General features: G+C 34.6%; 1 non-coding gene across 1 annotated transcript; it reads right to left on the bottom strand.

Moving 5' to 3' along the window:
* Window positions 1–18,391: 18,391 nt before the first annotated feature.
* LOC125727752 (U6 spliceosomal RNA) lies at window positions 18,392–18,499 on the bottom strand. The gene has a single exon (XR_007388840.1). It is a non-coding gene; the product is annotated as a U6 spliceosomal RNA (small nuclear RNA).
* Window positions 18,500–18,745: the final 246 nt, after the last annotated feature.

Genomic DNA, 18,745 nt, shown 5'->3' with positions numbered 1-18,745 from the left:
TTAGGGTTTTTACAATTCTCCAGTAATCTTTTCTGGACCTAATTCTATTGATTCAAGGATTAAATCCTCGCTTCCTTTAGCATTTAAGTGTCAAAAAAAATTCTGCATGATATTTTAGTCAACTGAATGATGAAATAGGGTCAAAGTCCAAGTGGGAGATTCCAATATAATATGCAGATTAGAATCCATTTCAAGCATTGTCATTGGAGAAAAAAAATCACACTTCTCTGGTAATCTTTCCTGGATCAAAAGTTTTTGATTCAAGGAATAAATTACAGACTTTCCTTAGCATGTACTTGTCAAAAATGATCTGTCTCAGAATATCTTCATTAACTGAACGATGGAAAAAGGTCAAAGTCCAAGTGGGAGTTTCCAATTTAAAATGCAGATTAGAGTCAATTTTAAGAATTTTCATTAGATAAAATTTTACAACTCTCCGGTTAGGGTTAGGGCTAGGATTAGGGTTAGGGTTTTTACAATTCTCCAGTAATCTTTTCTGGACCTAATTCTATTGATTCACGGATTCAATTCCTCGCTTCCTTTAGCATTTAAGTGTCAAAAAAAATTCTGCATGATATTTTAGTCAACTGAATGATGAAAGAGGGTCAAAGTCAAAGTGGGAGTTTCCAATTTAAAATGCAGATTAGAGTCCATTTCAAGCATTGTCATTGGAGAAAAAAATCACACTTCTCTGGTAATCTTTCCTGGATCAAAAGTTTTTGATTCAAGGAATAAATTACAGACTTTCTGTAGCATGTACTTGTCAAGAATGATCTGCCTCAGAATATCTTCATGAACTGAACGATGGAAAAAGGTCAAAGTCCAAGTGGGAGTTTCCAATTTAAAATGCAGATTAGAGTCAATTTTAAGAATTTTCATTAGATAAAATTTTACAACTCTCCGGTTAGGGTTTGGGCTAGGATTAGGGTTAGGGTTTTTACAATTCTCCAGTAATCTTTTCTGGACCTAATTCTTTTGATTCAAGGATTCAATTCCTCGCTTCCTTTAGCATTTAAGTGTCAAAAAAAATTCTGCATGATATTTTAGTCAACTGTATGATGAAAGAGGGTCAAAGTCAAAGTGGGAGTTTCCAATTTAAAATGCAGATTAGAATCAATTTCAAGCATTTTCATTAGATAAAATTTTACAACTCTCAGGTTAGGGTTAGGGTTAGGATTAGGGTTAGGGTTTTTACAATTCTCCAGTAATCTTTTCTGGACCTAATTATTTTGATTCAAGGATTAAATCCTCGCTTCCTTTAGTATTTAAGTGTCAAAAAAAATTCTGCATGATATTTTAGTCAACTGAATGATGAAAGAGGGTCAAAGTCCAAGTGGGAGTTTCCAATTTAAAATGCAGATTAGAGTCAATTTCAAGCATTTTCATTTGATAAAATTTTACAACTCTCAGGTTAGGGTTAGGGTTAGGATTAGGGTTAGGGTTTTTACAATTCTCCAGTAATCTTTTCTGGACCTAATTCTTTTGATTCAAGGATTAAATCCACGCTTCCTTTAGCATTTAAGTGTCAAAAAAAATTCTGCATGATATTTCAGTCAACTGAATGATGAAAGAGGGTCAAAGTCAAAGTGGGAGTTTCCAATTTAAAATGCAGATTAGAGTCAATTTCAAGCATTGTCATTGGAGAAAAAAAATCACACTTCTCTGGTAATCTTTCCTGGATCAAAAGTTTTTGATTCAAGGAATAAATTACAGACTTTCTTTAGCATGTACTTGTCAAAAATGATCTGTCTCAGAATATCTTCATGAACTGAACGATGGAAAAAGGTCAAAGTCCAAGTGGGAGTTTCCAATTTAAAATGCAGATTAGAGTCAATTTCAACCATTGTCATTGGAGAAAAAAAATCACACTTCTCTGGTAATCTTTCCTGGATCAAAAGTTTTTGATTCAAGAACTAAATTACACACTTTCTTTAGCATGTACTTGTCAAAAATGATCTGTCTCAGAATATCTTCATTAACTGAACGATGGAAAAAGGTCAAAGTCCAAGTGGGAGTTTCCAATTTAAAATGCAGATTAGAGTCAATTTTAAGAATTTTCATTAGATAAAATTTTACAACTCTCCAGTTAGGGTTAGGGCTAGGATTAGGGTTAGGGTTTTTACAATTCTCCAGTAATCTTTTCTGGACCTAATTCTATTGAATCAAGGATTAAATCCTCGCTTCCTTTAGCATTTAAGTGTCAAAAAAAATTCTGCATGATATTTTAGTCAACTGAATGATGAAAGAGGGTCAAAGTCCAAGTGGGAGTTGCCAATTTAATATGCAGATTAGAGTCCATTTCAAGCATTGTCATTGGAGAAAAAAATCACACATCTCTGGTAATCTTTCCTGGATCAAAAGTTTTTGATTCAAGGAATAAATTACAGACTTTCTGTAGCATGTACTTGTCAAAAAAGATCTGTCTCAGAATATCTTCATGAACTGAACGATGGAAAAAGGTCAAAGTCCAAGTGGGAGTTTCCAATTTAAAATGCAGATTAGAGTCAATTTTAAGAATTTTCATTAGATAAAATTTTACAACTCTCCGGTTAGGGTTAGGGCTAGGATTAGGGTTAGGGTTTTTACAATTCTCCAGTAATCTTTTCTGGACCTAATTCTTTTGATTCAAGGATTCAATTCCTCGCTTCCTTTAGCATTTAAGTGTCAAAAAAAATTCTGCATGATATTTTAGTCAACTGAATGATGAAAGAGGGTCAAAGTCAAAGTGGGAGTTTCCAATTTAAAATGCAGATTAGAGTCAATTTCAAGCATTTTCATTAGATAAAATTTTACAACTCTCAGGTTAGGGTTAGGGTTAGGATTAGGGTCAGGGTTTTTACAATTCTCCAGTAATCTTTTCTGGACCTAATTCTTTTGATTCAAGGATTAAATCCTCGCTTCCTTTAGCATTTAAGTGTCAAAAAAAAATCTGCATGATATTTTAGTCAACTGAATGATGAAAGACGGTCAAAGTCCAAGTGGGAGTTTCCAATTTAAAATGCAGATTAGAGTCAATTTCAAGCATTTTCATTTGATAAAATTTTACAACTCTCCAGTTAGGGTTAGGGCTAGGATTAGGGTTAGGGTTTTTACAATTCTCCAGTAATCTTTTCTGGACCTAATTCTATTGATTCAAGGATTAAATCCTCGCTTCCTTTAGCATTTAAGTGTCAAAAAAAATTCTGCATGATATTTTAGTCAACTGAATGATGAAAGAGGGTCAAAGTCCAAGTGGGAGTTTCCAATTTAAAATGCAGATTAGAGTCCATTTCAAGCATTGTCATTGGAGAAAAAAATCACACTTCTCTGGTAATCTTTCCTGGATCAAAAGTTTTTGATTCTAGGAATAAATTACAGACTTTCTGTAGCATGTACTTGTCAAAAATGATCTGTCTCAGAATATCTTCATGAACTGAACGATGGACAAAGGTCAAAGTCCAAGTGGGAGTTTCCAATTTAAAATGCAGATTAGAGTCAATTTTAAGAATTTTCATTAGATAAAATTTTACAACTCTCCGGTTAGGGTTAGGGCTAGGATTAGGGTTAGGGTTTTTACAATTCTCCAGTAATCTTTTCTGGACCTAATTCTTTTGATTCAAGGATTCAATTCCTTGCTTCCTTTAGCATTTAAGTGTCAAAAAAAATTCTGCATGATATTTTAGTCAACTGAATGATGAAAGAGGGTCAAAGTCAAAGTGGGAGTTTCCAATTTAAAATGCAGATTAGAGTCAATTTCAAGCATTTTCATTAGATAAAATTTTACAACTCTCAGGTTAGGGTTAGGGTTAGGATTAGGGTTAGGGTTTTTACAATTCTCCAGTAATCTTTTCTAGACCTAATTCTTTTGATTCAAGGATTAAATCCTCGCTTCCTTTAGCATTTAAGTGTCAAAAAAAATTCTGCATGATATTTTAGTCAACTGAATGATGAAAGAGGGTCAAAGTCCAAGTGGGAGTTTCCAATTTAAAATGCAGATTAGAGTCAATTTTAAGAATTTTCATTAGATAAAATTTTACAACTCTCCGGTTAGGGTTAGGGCTAGGATTAGGGTTAGGGTTTTTACAATTCTCCAGTAATCTTTTCTGGACCTAATTCTATTGATTCAAGGATTAAATCCTCGCTTCCTTTAGCATTTAAGTGTCAAAAAAAATTCTGCATGATATTTTAGTCAACTGAATGATGAAATAGGGTCAAAGTCCAAGTGGGAGATTCCAATATAATATGCAGATTAGAGTCCATTTCAAGCATTGTCATTGGAGAAAAAAAATCACACTTCTCTGGTAATCTTTCCTGGATCAAAAGTTTTTGATTCAAGGAATAAATTACAGACTTTCCTTAGCATGTACTTGTCAAAAATGATCTGTCTCAGAATATCTTCATTAACTGAACGATGGAAAAAGGTCAAAGTCCAAGTGGGAGTTTCCAATTTAAAATGCAGATTAGAGTCAATTTTAAGAATTTTCATTAGATAAAATTTTTCAACTCTCCGGTTAGGGTTAGGGCTAGGATTAGGGTTAGGGTTTTTACAATTCTCCAGTAATCTTTTCTGGACCTAATTCTATTGATTCACGGATTCAATTCCTCGCTTCCTTTAGCATTTAAGTGTCAAAAAAAATTCTGCATGATATTTTAGTCAACTGAATGATGAAAGAGGGTCAAAGTCAAAGTGGGAGTTTCCAATTTTAAATGCAGATTAGAGTCCATTTCAAGCATTGTCATTGGAGAAAAAAATCACACTTCTCTGGTAATCTTTCCTGGATCAAAAGTTTTTGATTCAAGGAATAAATTACAGACTTTCTGTAGCATGTACTTGTCAAGAATGATCTGCCTCAGAATATCTTCATGAACTTAACGATGGAAAAAGGTCAAAGTCCAAGTGGGAGTTTCCAATTTAAAATGCAGATTAGAGTCAATTTTAAGAATTTTCATTAGATAAAATTTTACAACTCTCCGGTTAGGGTTTGGGCTAGGATTAGGGTTAGGGTTTTTACAATTCTCCAGTAATCTTTTCTGGACCTAATTCTTTTGATTCAAGGATTCAATTCCTCGCTTCCTTTAGCATTTAAGTGTCAAAAAAAATTCTGCATGATATTTTAGTCAACTGTATGATGAAAGAGGGTCAAAGTCAAAGTGGGAGTTTCCAATTTAAAATGCAGATTAGAATCAATTTCAAGCATTTTCATTAGATAAAATTTTACAACTCTCAGGTTAGGGTTAGGGGTAGGATTAGGGTTAGGGTTTTTACAATTCTCCAGTAATCTTTTCTGGACCTAATTATTTTGATTCAAGGATTAAATCCTCGCTTCCTTTAGTATTTAAGTGTCAAAAAAAATTCTGCATGATATTTTAGTCAACTGAATGATGAAAGAGGGTCAAAGTCCAAGTGGGAGTTTCCAATTTAAAATGCAGATTAGAGTACATTTCAAGCATTGTCATTGGAGAAAAAAATCACACTTCTCTGGTAATCTTTCCTGGATCAAAAGTTTTTGATTCAAGGAATAAAATACAGACTTTCTGTAGCATGTACTTGTCAAGAATGATCTGCCTCAGAATATCTTCATGAACTGAACGATGGAAAAAGGTCAAAGTCCAAGTGGGAGTTTCCAATTTAAAATGCAGATTAGAGTCAATTTTAAGAATTTTCATTAGATAAAATTTTACAACTCTCCGGTTAGGGTTTGGGCTAGGATTAGGGTTAGGGTTTTTACAATTCTCCAGTAATCTTTTCTGGACCTAATTCTTTTGATTCAAGGATTCAATTCCTCGCTTCCTTTAGCATTTAAGTGTCAAAAAAAATTCTGCATGATATTTTAGTCAACTGAATGATGAAAGAGGGTCAAAGTCAAAGTGGGAGTTTCCAATTTAAAATGCAGATTAGAGTCAATTTCAAGCATTTTCATTTGATAAAATTTTACAACTCTCAGGTTAGGGTTAGGGTTAGGATTAGGGTTAGGGTTTTTACAATTCTCCAGTAATCTTTTCTGGACCTAATTCTTTTGATTCAAGGATTAAATCCTCGCTTCCTTTAGCATTTAAGTGTCAAAAAAAATTCTGCATGATATTTTAGTCAACGGAATGATGAAAGAGGGTCAAAGTCCAAGTGGGAGTTTCCAATTTAAAATGCAGATTAGAGTCAATTTCAAGCATTGTCATTGGAGAAAAAAAATCACACTTCTCTGCTAATCTTTCCTGGATCAAAAGTTTTTGATTCAAGGACTAAATTACACAAATTCCTCAGTTCCTTTACCATTTAAGTGTCAAAAAAAATTCTGCATGATATTTTAGTCAACTGAATGATGAAAGAGGGTCAAAGTCCAAGTGAGAGTTTCCAATTTAAAATGCAGATTAGAGTCAATTTCAAGCATTTTCATTAGATAAAATTTTACAACTCTTCGGTTAGGGTTAGGGCTAGGATTAGGGTTAGGGTTTTTAACATTCTCCAGTAATCTTTTCTGGACCTAATTCTTTTGATTCAAGGATTAAATCCTCGCTTCCTTTAGCATTTAAGTGTCAAAAAAAATTCTGCATGATGTTTTAGTCAACTGAATGATGAAAGAGGGTCAAAGTCAAAGTGGGAGTTTCCAATTTAAAATGCAGATTAGAGTCAATTTCAAGCATTGTCATTGGAGAAAAAAAAATCACACTTCTCTGGTAATCTTTCCTGGATCAAAAGTTTTTGATTCAAGGACTAAATTACACAAATTCATCGCTTCCTTTAGCATTTAAGTGTCAAAAAAAAAATTCTGCATGATATTTTTGTCAACTGAATGATGAAAGAGTGTCAAAGTCCAAGTGGGAGTTTCCAATTTCAAATGCAGATTAGAGTCAATTTCAAGCATTTTCATTAGATAAAATTTTACAAGTCTCCGGTTAGGGTTAGGGCTAGGATTAGCGTTAGAGTTTTTAACATTCTCCAGTAATCTTTTCTGGACCTAATTCTTTTGATTCAAGGATTAAATCCTCACTTCCTTTAGCATTTAAGTGTCAAAAAAAATTCTGCATGATATTTTAGTAAACTGAATGATGAAAGAGGGTCAAAGTCAAAGTGGGAGTTTCCAATTTAAAATGCAGATTAGAGTCAATTTCAAGCATTGTCATTGGAGAAAAAAAAATCACACTTCTCTGGTAATCTTTCCTGAATCAAAAGTTTTTGATTCAAGGACTAAATTACACACTTTCTTTAGCATGTACTTGTCAAAAATGATCTGTCTCAGAATATCTTCATGAACTGAACGATGGAAAAAGGTCAAAGTCCAAGTGGGAGTTTCCAATTTAAAATGCAGATTAGAGTCAATTTTAAGAATTTTCATTAGATAAAATTTTACAACTCTCCGGTTAGGGTTAGGGCTAGGATTAGGGTTAGGGTTTTTACAATTCTCCAGTAATCTTTTCTGGACCTAATTCTATTGATTCAAGGATTAAATCCTCGCTTCCTTTAGCATTTAAGTGTCAAAAAAAATTCTGCATGATATTTTAGTCAACTGAATGATGAAAGAGGGTCAAAGTCCAAGTGGGAGTTTCCAATTTAATATGCAGATTAGAGTCCATTTCAAGCATTGTCATTGGAGAAAAAAATCACACTTCTCTGGTAATCTTTCCTGGATCAAAAGTTTTTGATTCAAGGAATAAATTACAGACTTTCTGTAGCATGTACTTGTCAAAAATGATCTGTCTCAGAATATCTTCATGAACTGAACGATGGAAAAAGGTCAAAGTCCAAGTGGGAGTTTCCAATTTAAAATGCAGATTAGAGTCAATTTTAAGAATTTTCATTAGATAAAATTTTACAACTCTCCGGTTAGGGTTAGGGCTAGGATTAGGGTTAGGGTTTTTACAATTCTCCAGTAATCTTTTCAGGACCTAATTCTTTTGATTCAAGGATTAAATTCCTCGCTTCCTTTAGCATTTAAGTGTCAAAAAAAATTCTGCATGATATTTTAGTCAACTGAATGATGAAAGAGGGTCAAAGTCCAAGTGGGAGTTTCCAATTTAAAATGCAGATTAGAGTCAATTTTAAGAATTTTCATTAGATAAAATTTTACAACTCTCCGGTTAGGGTTAGGGTTAGGATTAGGGTTAGGGTTTTTACAATTCTCCAGTAATCTTTTCTAGACCTAATTCTATTGATTCAAGGATTAAATCCTCGCTTCCTTTAGCATTTAAGTGTCAAAAAAAATTCTGCATGATATTTTAGTCAACTGAATGATGAAATAGGGTCAAAGTCCAAGTGGGAGTTTCCAATTTAAAATGCAGATTAGAGTACATTTCAAGCATTGTCATTGGAGAAAAAAAATCACACTTCTCTGGTAATCTTTCCTGGATCAAAAGTTTTTGATTCAAGGAATAAAATACAGACTTTCTGTAGCATGTACTTGTCAAAAATGATCTGTCTCAGAATATCTTCATGAACTGAACGATGGAAAAAGGTCAAAGTCCAAGTGGGAGTTTCCAATTTAAAATGCAGATTAGAGTCAATTTTAAGAATTTTCATTAGATAAAATTTTACAACTCTCCGGTTAGGGTTAGGGCTAGGATTAGGGTTAGGGTTTTTACAATTCTCCAGTAATCTTTTCTGGACCTAATTCTTTTGATTCAAGGATTCAATTCCTCGCTTCCTTTAGCATTTAAGTGTCAAAAAAAATTCTGCATGATATTTTAGTCAACTGAATGATGAAAGAGGGTCAAAGTCAAAGTGGGAGTTTCCAATTTAAAATGCAGATTAGAGTCAATTTCAAGCATTTTCATTTGATAAAATTTTACAACTCTCAGGTTAGGGTTAGGGTTAGGATTAGGGTTAGGGTTTTTACAATTCTCCAGTAATCTTTTCTGGACCTAATTCTTTTGATTCAAGGATTAAATCCTCGCTTCCTTTAGCATTTAAGTGTCAAAAAAAATTCTGCATGATATTTTAGTCAACTGAATGATGAAAGAGGGTCAAAGTCCAAGTGAGAGTTTCCAATTTAAAATGCAGATTAGAGTCAATTTCAAGCATTGTCATTGGAGAAAAAAATCACACTTCTCTGGTAATCTTTCCTGGATCAAAAGTTTTTGATTCAAGGAATAAATTACAGACTTTCTGTAGCATGTACTTGTCAAAAATGATCTGTCTCAGAATATCTTCATGAACTGAACGATGGAAAAAGGTCAAAGTCCAAGTGGGAGTTTCCAATTTAAAATGCAGATTAGAGTCAATTTTAAGAATTTTCATTAGATAAAATTTTACAACTCTCCGGTTAGGGTTAGGGCTAGGATTAGGGTTAGGGTTTTTACAATTCTCCAGTAATCTTTTCTGGACCTAATTCTATTGATTCAAGGATTAAATCCTCGCTTCCTTTAGCATTTAAGTGTCAAAAAAATTCTGCATGATATTTTAGTCAACTGAATGATGAAAGAGGGTCAAAGTCAAAGTGGGAGTTTCCAATTTAAAATGCAGATTAGAGTCAATTTCAAGCATTTTCATTAGATAAAATTTTACTACTCTCAGGTTAGGGTTAGGGTTAGGATTAGGGTCAGGGTTTTTACAATTCTCCAGTAATCTTTTCTGGACCTAATTCTTTTGATTCAAGGATTAAATCCTCGCTTCCTTTAGCATTTAAGTGTCAAAAAAAAATCTGCATGATATTTTAGTCAACTGAATGATGAAATAGGGTCAAAGTTCAAGTGGGAGTTTCCAATTTAAAATGCAGATTAGAGTACATTTCAAGCATTGTCATTGGAGAAAAAAAATCACACTTCTCTGGTAATCTTTCCTGGATCAAAAGTTTTTGATTCAAGGAATAAAATACAGACTTTCTGTAGCATGTACTTGTCAAAAATGATCTGTCTCAGAATATCTTCATGAACTGAACGATGGAAAAAGGTCAAAGTCCAAGTGGGAGTTTCCAATTTAAAATGCAGATTAGAGTCAATTTTAAGAATTTTCATTAGATAAAATTTTACAACTCTCCGGTTAGGGTTAGGGCTAGGATTAGGGTTAGGGTTTTTACAATTCTCCAGTAATCTTTTCTGGACCTAATTCTTTTGATTCAAGGATTCAATTCCTCGCTTCCTTTAGCATTTAAGTGTCAAAAAAAATTCTGCATGATATTTTAGTCAACTGAATGATGAAAGAGGGTCAAAGTCAAAGTGGGAGTTTCCAATTTAAAATGCAGATTAGAGTCAATTTCAAGCATTTTCATTAGATAAAATTTTACTACTCTCAGGTTAGGGTTAGGGTTAGGATTAGGGTCAGGGTTTTTACAATTCTCCAGTAATCTTTTCTGGACCTAATTCTTTTGATTCAAGGATTAAATCCTCGCTTCCTTTAGCATTTAAGTGTCAAAAAAAATCTGCATGATATTTTAGTCAACTGAATGATGAAAGACGGTCAAAGTCCAAGTGGGAGTTTCCAATTTAAAATGCAGATTAGAGTCAATTTCAAGCATTTTCATTTGATAAAATTTTACAACTCTCAGGTTAGGGTTAGGGTTAGGATTAGGGTTAGGGTTTTTACAATTCTCCAGTAATCTTTTCTGGACCTAATTCTTTTGATTCAAGGATTAAATCCTCGCTTCCTTTAGCATTTAAGTGTCAAAAGAAATTCTGCATGATATTTTAGTCAACTGAATGATGAAAGAGGGTCAAAGTCCAAGTGGGAGTTTCCAATTTAAAATGCAGATTAGAGTCCATTTCAAGCATTGTCATTGGAGAAAAAAATCACACTTCTCTGGTAATCTTTCCTGGATCAAAAGTTTTTGATTCAAGGAATAAATGACAGACTTTCTGTAGCATGTACTTGTCAAAAATGATCTGTCTCAGAATATCTTCATTAACTGAACGATGGAAAAAGGTCAAAGTCCAAGTGGGAGTTTCCAATTTAAAATGCAGATTAGAGTCAATTTTAAGAATTTTCATTAGATAAAATTTTACAACTCTCCAGTTAGGGTTAGGGCTAGGATTAGGGTTAGGGTTTTTACAATTCTCCAGTAATCTTTTCTGGACCTAATTCTATTGATTCAAGGATTAAATCCTCGCTTCCTTTAGCTTTTAAGTGTCAAAAAAAATTCTGCATGATATTTTAGTCAACTGAATGATGAAAGAGGGTCAAAGTCAAAGTGGGAGTTTCCAATTTAAAATGCAGATTAGAGTCAATTTCAAGCATTTTCATTAGATAAAATTTTACAACTCTCAGGTTAGGGTTAGGGTTAGGATTAGGGTCAGGGTTTTTACAATTCTCCAGTAATCTTTTCTGGACCTAATTCTTTTGATTCAAGGATTAAATCCTCGCTTCCTTTAGCATTTAAGTGTCAAAAAAAAATCTGCATGATATTTTAGTCAACTGAATGATGAAAGACGGTCAAAGTCCAAGTGGGAGTTTCCAATTTAAAATGCAGATTAGAGTCAATTTCAAGCATTTTCATTTGATAAAATTTTACAACTCTCAGGTTAGGGTTAGGGTTAGGATTAGGGTTAGGGTTTTTACAATTCTCCAGTAATCTTTTCTGGACCTAATTCTTTTGATTCAAGGATTAAATCCACGCTTCCTTTAGCATTTAAGTGTCAAAAAAAATTCTGCATGATATTTCAGTCAACTGAATGATGAAAGAGGGTCAAAGTCAAAGTGGGAGTTTCCAATTTAAAATGCAGATTAGAGTCAATTTCAAGCATTGTCATTGGAGAAAAAAAATCACACTTCTCTGGTAATCTTTCCTGGATCAAAAGTTTTTGATTCAAGGAATAAATTACAGACTTTCTTTAGCATGTACTTGTCAAAAATGATCTGTCTCAGAATATCTTCATGAACTGAACGATGTAAAAAGGTCAAAGTCCAAGTGGGAGTTTCCAATTTAAAATGCAGATTAGAGTCAATTTCAACCATTGTCATTGGAGAAAAAAAATCACACTTCTCTGGTAATCTTTCCTGGATCAAAAGTTTTTGATTCAAGAACTAAATTACACACTTTCTTTAGCATGTACTTGTCAAAAATGATCTGTCTCAGAATATCTTCATTAACTGAACGATGGAAAAAGGTCAAAGTCCAAGTGGGAGTTTCCAATTTAAAATGCAGATTAGAGTCAATTTTAAGAATTTTCATTAGATAAAATTTTACAACTCTCCAGTTAGGGTTAGGGCTAGGATTAGGGTTAGGGTTTTTACAATTCTCCAGTAATCTTTTCTGGACTAATTCTATTGATTCAAGGATTAAATCCTCACTTCCTTTAGCATTTAAGTGTCAAAAAAAATTCTGCATGATATTTTAGTCAACTGAATGATGAAAGAGGGTCAAAGTCCAAGTGGGAGTTGCCAATTTAATATGCAGATTAGAGTCCATTTCAAGCATTGTCATTGGAGAAAAAAATCACACATCTCTGGTAATCTTTCCTGGATCAAAAGTTTTTGATTGAAGGAATAAATTACAGACTTTCTGTAGCATGTACTTGTCAAAAAAGATCTGTCTCAGAATATCTTCATGAACTGAACGATGGAAAAAGGTCAAAGTCCAAGTGGGAGTTTCCAATTTAAAATGCAGATTAGAGTCAATTTTAAGAATTTTCATTAGATAAAATTTTACAACTCTCCGGTTAGGGTTAGGGCTAGGATTAGGGTTAGGGTTTTTACAATTCTCCAGTAATCTTTTCTGGACCTAATTCTTTTGATTCAAGGATTCAATTCCTCGCTTCCTTTAGCATTTAAGTGTCAAAAAAAATTCTGCATGATATTTTAGTCAACTGAATGATGAAAGAGGGTCAAAGTCAAAGTGGGAGTTTCCAATTTAAAATGCAGATTAGAGTCAATTTCAAGCATTTTCATTAGATAAAATTTTACAACTCTCAGGTTAGGGTTAGGGTTAGGATTAGGGTCAGGGTTTTTACAATTCTCCAGTAATCTTTTCTGGACCTAATTGTTTTGATTCAAGGATTAAATCCTCGCTTCCTTTAGCATTTAAGTGTCAAAAAAAATCTGCATGATATTTTAGTCAACTGAATGATGAAAGACGGTCAAAGTCCAAGTGGGAGTTTCCAATTTAAAATGCAGATTAGAGTCAATTTCAAGCATTTTCATTTGATAAAATTTTACAACTCTCCAGTTAGGGTTAGGGCTAGGATTAGGGTTAGGGTTTTTACAATTCTCCAGTAATCTTTTCTGGACCTAATTCTATTGATTCAAGGATTAAATCCTCGCTTCCTTTAGCATTTAAGTGTCAAAAAAAATTCTGCATGATATTTTAGTCAACTGAATGATGAAAGAGGGTCAAAGTCCAAGTGGGAGTTTCCAATTTAAAATGCAGATTAGAGTCCATTTCAAGCATTGTCATTGGAGAAAAAAATCACACTTCTCTGGTAATCTTTCCTGGATCAAAAGTTTTTGATTCTAGGAATAAATTACAGACTTTCTTTAGCATGTACTTGTCAAAAATGATCTGTCTCAGAATATCTTCATGAACTGAACGATGGAAAAAGGTCAAAGTCCAAGTGGGAGTTTCCAATTTAAAATGCAGATTAGAGTCAATTTTAAGAATTTTCATTAGATAAAATTTTACAACTCTCCGGTTAGGGTTAGGGCTAGGATTAGGGTTAGGGTTTTTACAATTCTCCAGTAATCTTTTCTGGACCTAATTCTTTTGATTCAAGGATTCAATTCCTTGCTTGCTTTAGCATTTAAGTGTCAAAAAAAATTCTGCATGATATTTTAGTCAACTGAATGATGAAAGAGGGTCAAAGTCAAAGTGGGAGTTTCCAATTTAAAATGCAGATTAGAGTCAATTTCAAGCATTTTCATTAGATAAAATTTTACAACTCTCAGGTTAGGGTTAGGGTTAGGATTAGGGTTAGGGTTTTTACAATTCTCCAGTAATCTTTTCTGGACCTAATTCTTTTGATTCAAGGATTAAATCCTCGCTTCCTTTAGCATTTAAGTGTCAAAAAAAATTCTGCATGATATTTTAGTCAACTGAATGATGAAAGAGGGTCAAAGTCCAAGTGGGAGTTTCCAATTTAAAAAGCAGATTAGAGTCAATTTCAAGCATTGTCATTGGAGAAAAAAAATCACACTTCTCTGCTAATCTTTCCTGGATCAAAAGTTCTTGATTCAAGGACTAAATTACACAAATTCCTCACTTCCTTTAGCATTTAAGTGTCAAAAAAAATTCTGCATGATATTTTAGTCAACTGAATGATGAAAGAGGGTCAAAGTCCAAGTGAGAGTTTCCAATTTAAAATGCAGATTAGAGTCAATTTCAAGCATTTTCATTAGATAAAATTTTACAACTCTTCGGTTAGGGTTAGGGCTTGGATTAGGGTTAGGGTTTTTAACATTCTCCAGTAATCTTTTCTGGACCTAATTCTTTTGATTCAAGGATTAAATCCTCGCTTCCTTTAGCATTTAAGTGTCAAAAAAAATTCTGCATGATGTTTTAGTCAACTGAATGATGAAAGAGGGTCAAAGTCAAAGTGGGAGTTTCCAATTTAAAATGCAGATTAGAGTCAATTTCAAGCATTGTCATTGGAGAAAAAAAAATCACACTTCTCTGGTAATCTTTCCTGGATCAAAAGTTTTTGATTCAAGGACTAAATTACACAAATTCATCGCTTCCTTTAGCATTTAAGTGTCAAAAAAAAATTCTGCATGATATTTTTGTCAACTGAATGATGAAAGAGTGTCAAAGTCCAAGTGGGAGTTTCCAATTTCAAATGCAGATTAGAGTCAATTTCAAGCATTTTCATTAGATAAAATTTTACAAGTCTCCGGTTAGGGTTAGGGCTAGGATTAGCGTTAGGGTTTTTAACATTCTCCAGTAATCTTTTCTGGACCTAATTCTTTTGATTCAAGGATTAAATCCTCACTTCCTTTAGCATTTAAGTGTCAAAAAAAATTCTGCATGATATTTTAGTAAACTGAATGATGAAAGAGGGTCAAAGTCAAAGTGGGAGTTTCCAATTTAAAATGCAGATTAGAGTCAATTTCAAGCATTGTCATTGGAGAAAAAAAAATCACACTTCTCTGGTAATCTTTCCTGAATCAAAAGTTTTTGATTCAAGGACTAAATTACACACTTTCTTTAGCATGTACTTGTCAAAAATGATCTGTCTCAGAATATCTTCATGAACTGAACGATGGAAAAAGGTCAAAGTCCAAGTGGGAGTTTCCAATTTAAAATGCAGATTAGAGTCAATTTTAAGAATTTTCATTAGATAAAATTTTACAACTCTCCGGTTAGGGTTAGGGCTAGGATTAGGGTTAGGGTTTTTACAATTCTCCAGTAATCTTTTCTGGACCTAATTCTTTTGATTCAAGGATTAAATCCTCGCTTCCTTTAGCATTTAAGTGTCAAAACAAAATTCTGCATGATATTTTAGTCAACTGAATAATGAAAGTGGGTCAAAGTCCAAGTGGGAGTTTCCAATTTAATATGCAGATTAGAGTCCATTTCAAGCATTGTCATTTGAGAAAAAAATCACACTTCTCTGGTAATCTTTCCTGGATCAAAAGTTTTTGATTCAAGGAATAAATTACAGACTTTCTGTAGCATGTACTTGCCAAAAATGATCTGTCTCAGAATATCTTCATGAACTGAACGATGGAAAAAGGTCAAAGTCCAAGTGGGAGTTTCCAATTTAAAATGCAGATTAGAGTCAATTTTAAGAATTTTCATTAGATAAAACTTTACAACTCTCCGGTTAGGGTTAGGGCTAGGATTAGGGTTAGGTTTTTTACAATTCTCCAGTAATCTTTTCTGGACCTAATTCTTTTGATTCAAGGATTAAATCCTCGCTTCCTTTAGCATTTAAGTGTCAAAAAAAATTCTGCATGATATTTTAGTAAACTGAATGATGAAAAAGGATCAAAGTCCAAGTGGGAGTTTCCATTCTAAAATGCAGAGTTGAGTTAATTTCAAGCATTTTTCATTGGAGACTCAATTCTACATGTCCCCGGTCATCTGTTCTGTATCAGATACTTTAGATTCAAAGACCTAAATACAGAACTGTGGTACAAATAACATTTGAGTCAGCATAGCCATCTGATATTTTCCTCATCTTCACATATAACCATAAGATGCTTGTACCAGGCTCAGTCTTTTCCAGTGAAAGAATTTCATGCTGCTTTATATTTTTCTGATTATTCCAATCATCTATACTGAACAGGTTTCCTCCTAACGTCCATTCCTTGAGAAGTATTGCAATAGTTTCATTTAGGAATATTCCACATGGTGTCCAATACCTCAATAATGTTTTGCACAACCAATTGCACTGTTGCACTTCACACTTAGCCTGTCTTACCTCCTATCATCACTTCTATTTCTTCTATTGCACTGTCTTGTGTCACACTGTTTTTGCACACTTGCTCTTTATGTAGTCCTGTGTCGATGTAGTGTTATACATAGTACCATGGTCCTGGAGGAATGCTGTCTCATTTCACTGTGTATTGTATCACTGTATATGGTCAAAATGACAATAAAAGCCACTTGACTAGACTCTATCATTGCATGCAGTTTGATTAAGTTAGGAACCAGGGAAACCAAGCAAAATATGGAACGCTTCACGAATTTGCGTGTTATCCTTGCGCCACCGGACGGACGATCTTCTGCTTTAAGTGAAACAATTGTTCCAACTGTAACGGCTTACCATTGGCCGGCACCGCTGAAATGTTTCAGGACTGTCCCCGCGCGATTGGCAGAGTACGCGACTGTTTCCCTGCGCCATTGGCCGGCACGGCTATGTCCCGCCTCACTCTGGGACGAAATGTTTCAGCGAGATGTTTCAAATTTCCCTCCGCTCATTGGCCGAGCCGCGAGTGCGCCCGCCCGCGGCTATGGCCCGCCCCCCTGCCGGCGCGCTTATATGAATGGGGACTAAGGCTGCGGGGACATTATTATCGTTGCATCTTTCAGCACTTTTTGCTTAGTTTTTCCCGTTTTGCACAGCTCTTACAGGTAAGCTTCTAACGGACTTTGTGCCGAAATCTCGCCCCGTTATTCTTCTTTTTTCGGGTCTTTCACCGATCGATTTTGTACATTGCAGATCATCATTTTCTTGTTGATGCTATATGTCATATTTCATCAAGTGCCGCTGCTCAGAATGTAATTTAAAAGAAATATTTCATTCAGAACATTTTTTTCCTTTGTCATTAGTAATACTTCTTGCAAGTAATTTAATATAGATGCAGTTCTCCTGTTTGATTAAAAAGATTTAAAAAAAAAAAAAACTCCCAAGGAAGCATTATATTAATATATCAACAAATTTCAATTTAATTATTTCTTGCGTTACGCTTGCATTTATTGAGCCGTTTACTTTATTTTTTTTTCAAAGAATGCACTTTTAACACAGACACAGCCGTTTGCTTAAAATCATAAAATAGAATTCTCAAGGAAGCATTTCAATATATCAATATGTATTTTTTTATTTAATTTTGTCTATCATTACGCTTTTATTTATTGAGCCGTTCAGTTTTTTTTTTTTTTTCAAAAAATGCACTTTTAACATAGGCACAGCCCTGTTTGATTAAAATCATAAAATAGAATTCTCAAGGAAGCATTTTAATATATCAATATGTATTTTTCAATTTAATTATGTCTTGCGTTACGCTTGCATTTATTGAGCCGTTTAGTTTTTTTTTTTTTCAAAGAATGCACTTTTAACATAGGCACAGCCCTGTTTGATTAAAATCATAAAATAAAAATTCTCCAATAATGCATGTTAATATATCAATATATATTTTTTTTATTTAATTGTCTTGCATTATGCTTGCATTTATTGAGCCGTTTATTATTTTTTTTCCTATCAGAAATGGACTCCGCGCCAGTTTTTCGCTTTGAGCACAGTGGGGAGCTCACCCTGCGCCCCTCACCCGAGGCACTGGCCACCCAGAGAGCCCTCGTGGGCCAGACTGGGACGACCCCGAGCCAGGCCAAGGATCCGGCGGTAGTATTGACCGAGGCCAGGAGCAGAGTGGTGGCTCGAGGAGGAGACCCCCGGGACCAGCGGCTGGTGGCAAGCGAGTGTGCTATCCAGTTTGGCCGGTACCGGGGGAAAACCTTCAAGTGGCTCCTGTCCAATGACGTCGGATACGCTGCCATGGTCCTGGCTGGGCATCAGGCGGAGAAGGAGTCCGGCAACCTGAGTGACACTGCGGCGGCGAGCGGCGCCACGCGCAACAAAGATGTGTTCCTCAGGTAAGCGATTAGACCAACGAGGCAGAAAATCACCACATCCCACCGACATCAGTACAAAAGTCCCATGTTAACCAATCTCTTATTCCATTTATGCACACAGGTATGCCAGCTCCTTCCCCCGCATGAGCGAGGTCATCAGGCAGCGTCGGCGCCAGGAGGCTCCGTCGCACAAGACTCTCGTGGGGTTCGGTGCACACAAGTCTTGCACCTATAAGGACCTGTACGAGTCCAAGGACAGGGAGAGGAGGAGGTAAAGTCTTTGTTTTACATATTGTAGTCTGTGCAAAGGGGCCATGCTAATCTTCTCTGTATCGTTCCAATTTTAGTATATGTGTTGCCATAGCAAGCACAGATTTACTAACAGATGAAAGAATATATAGGTGTGGAAGCGGTATGAGCTTTCCTCATGTCGGTGGCAAAGCAATGCCTATGCCCTGGCCCTATATTCTGCCAGAACATAAATATGAAGACAGCTGACGTGCTGCGAAATATTTCTCTCAAATGTAACTTAACAATTAGGTGTCAAAAATTTTCTGCCTCAGAATGACTTTGTCAAATGAAAAATGAAACAAGGTGAAAGTACAAGAGGATGTGTC

This window comes from Brienomyrus brachyistius, unplaced genomic scaffold (genome assembly GCF_023856365.1).
Source record: "Brienomyrus brachyistius isolate T26 unplaced genomic scaffold, BBRACH_0.4 scaffold116, whole genome shotgun sequence".
NCBI lineage: Eukaryota > Metazoa > Chordata > Actinopteri > Osteoglossiformes > Mormyridae > Brienomyrus > Brienomyrus brachyistius.
This window is presented reverse-complemented; position numbering and strand designations above follow the sequence as displayed.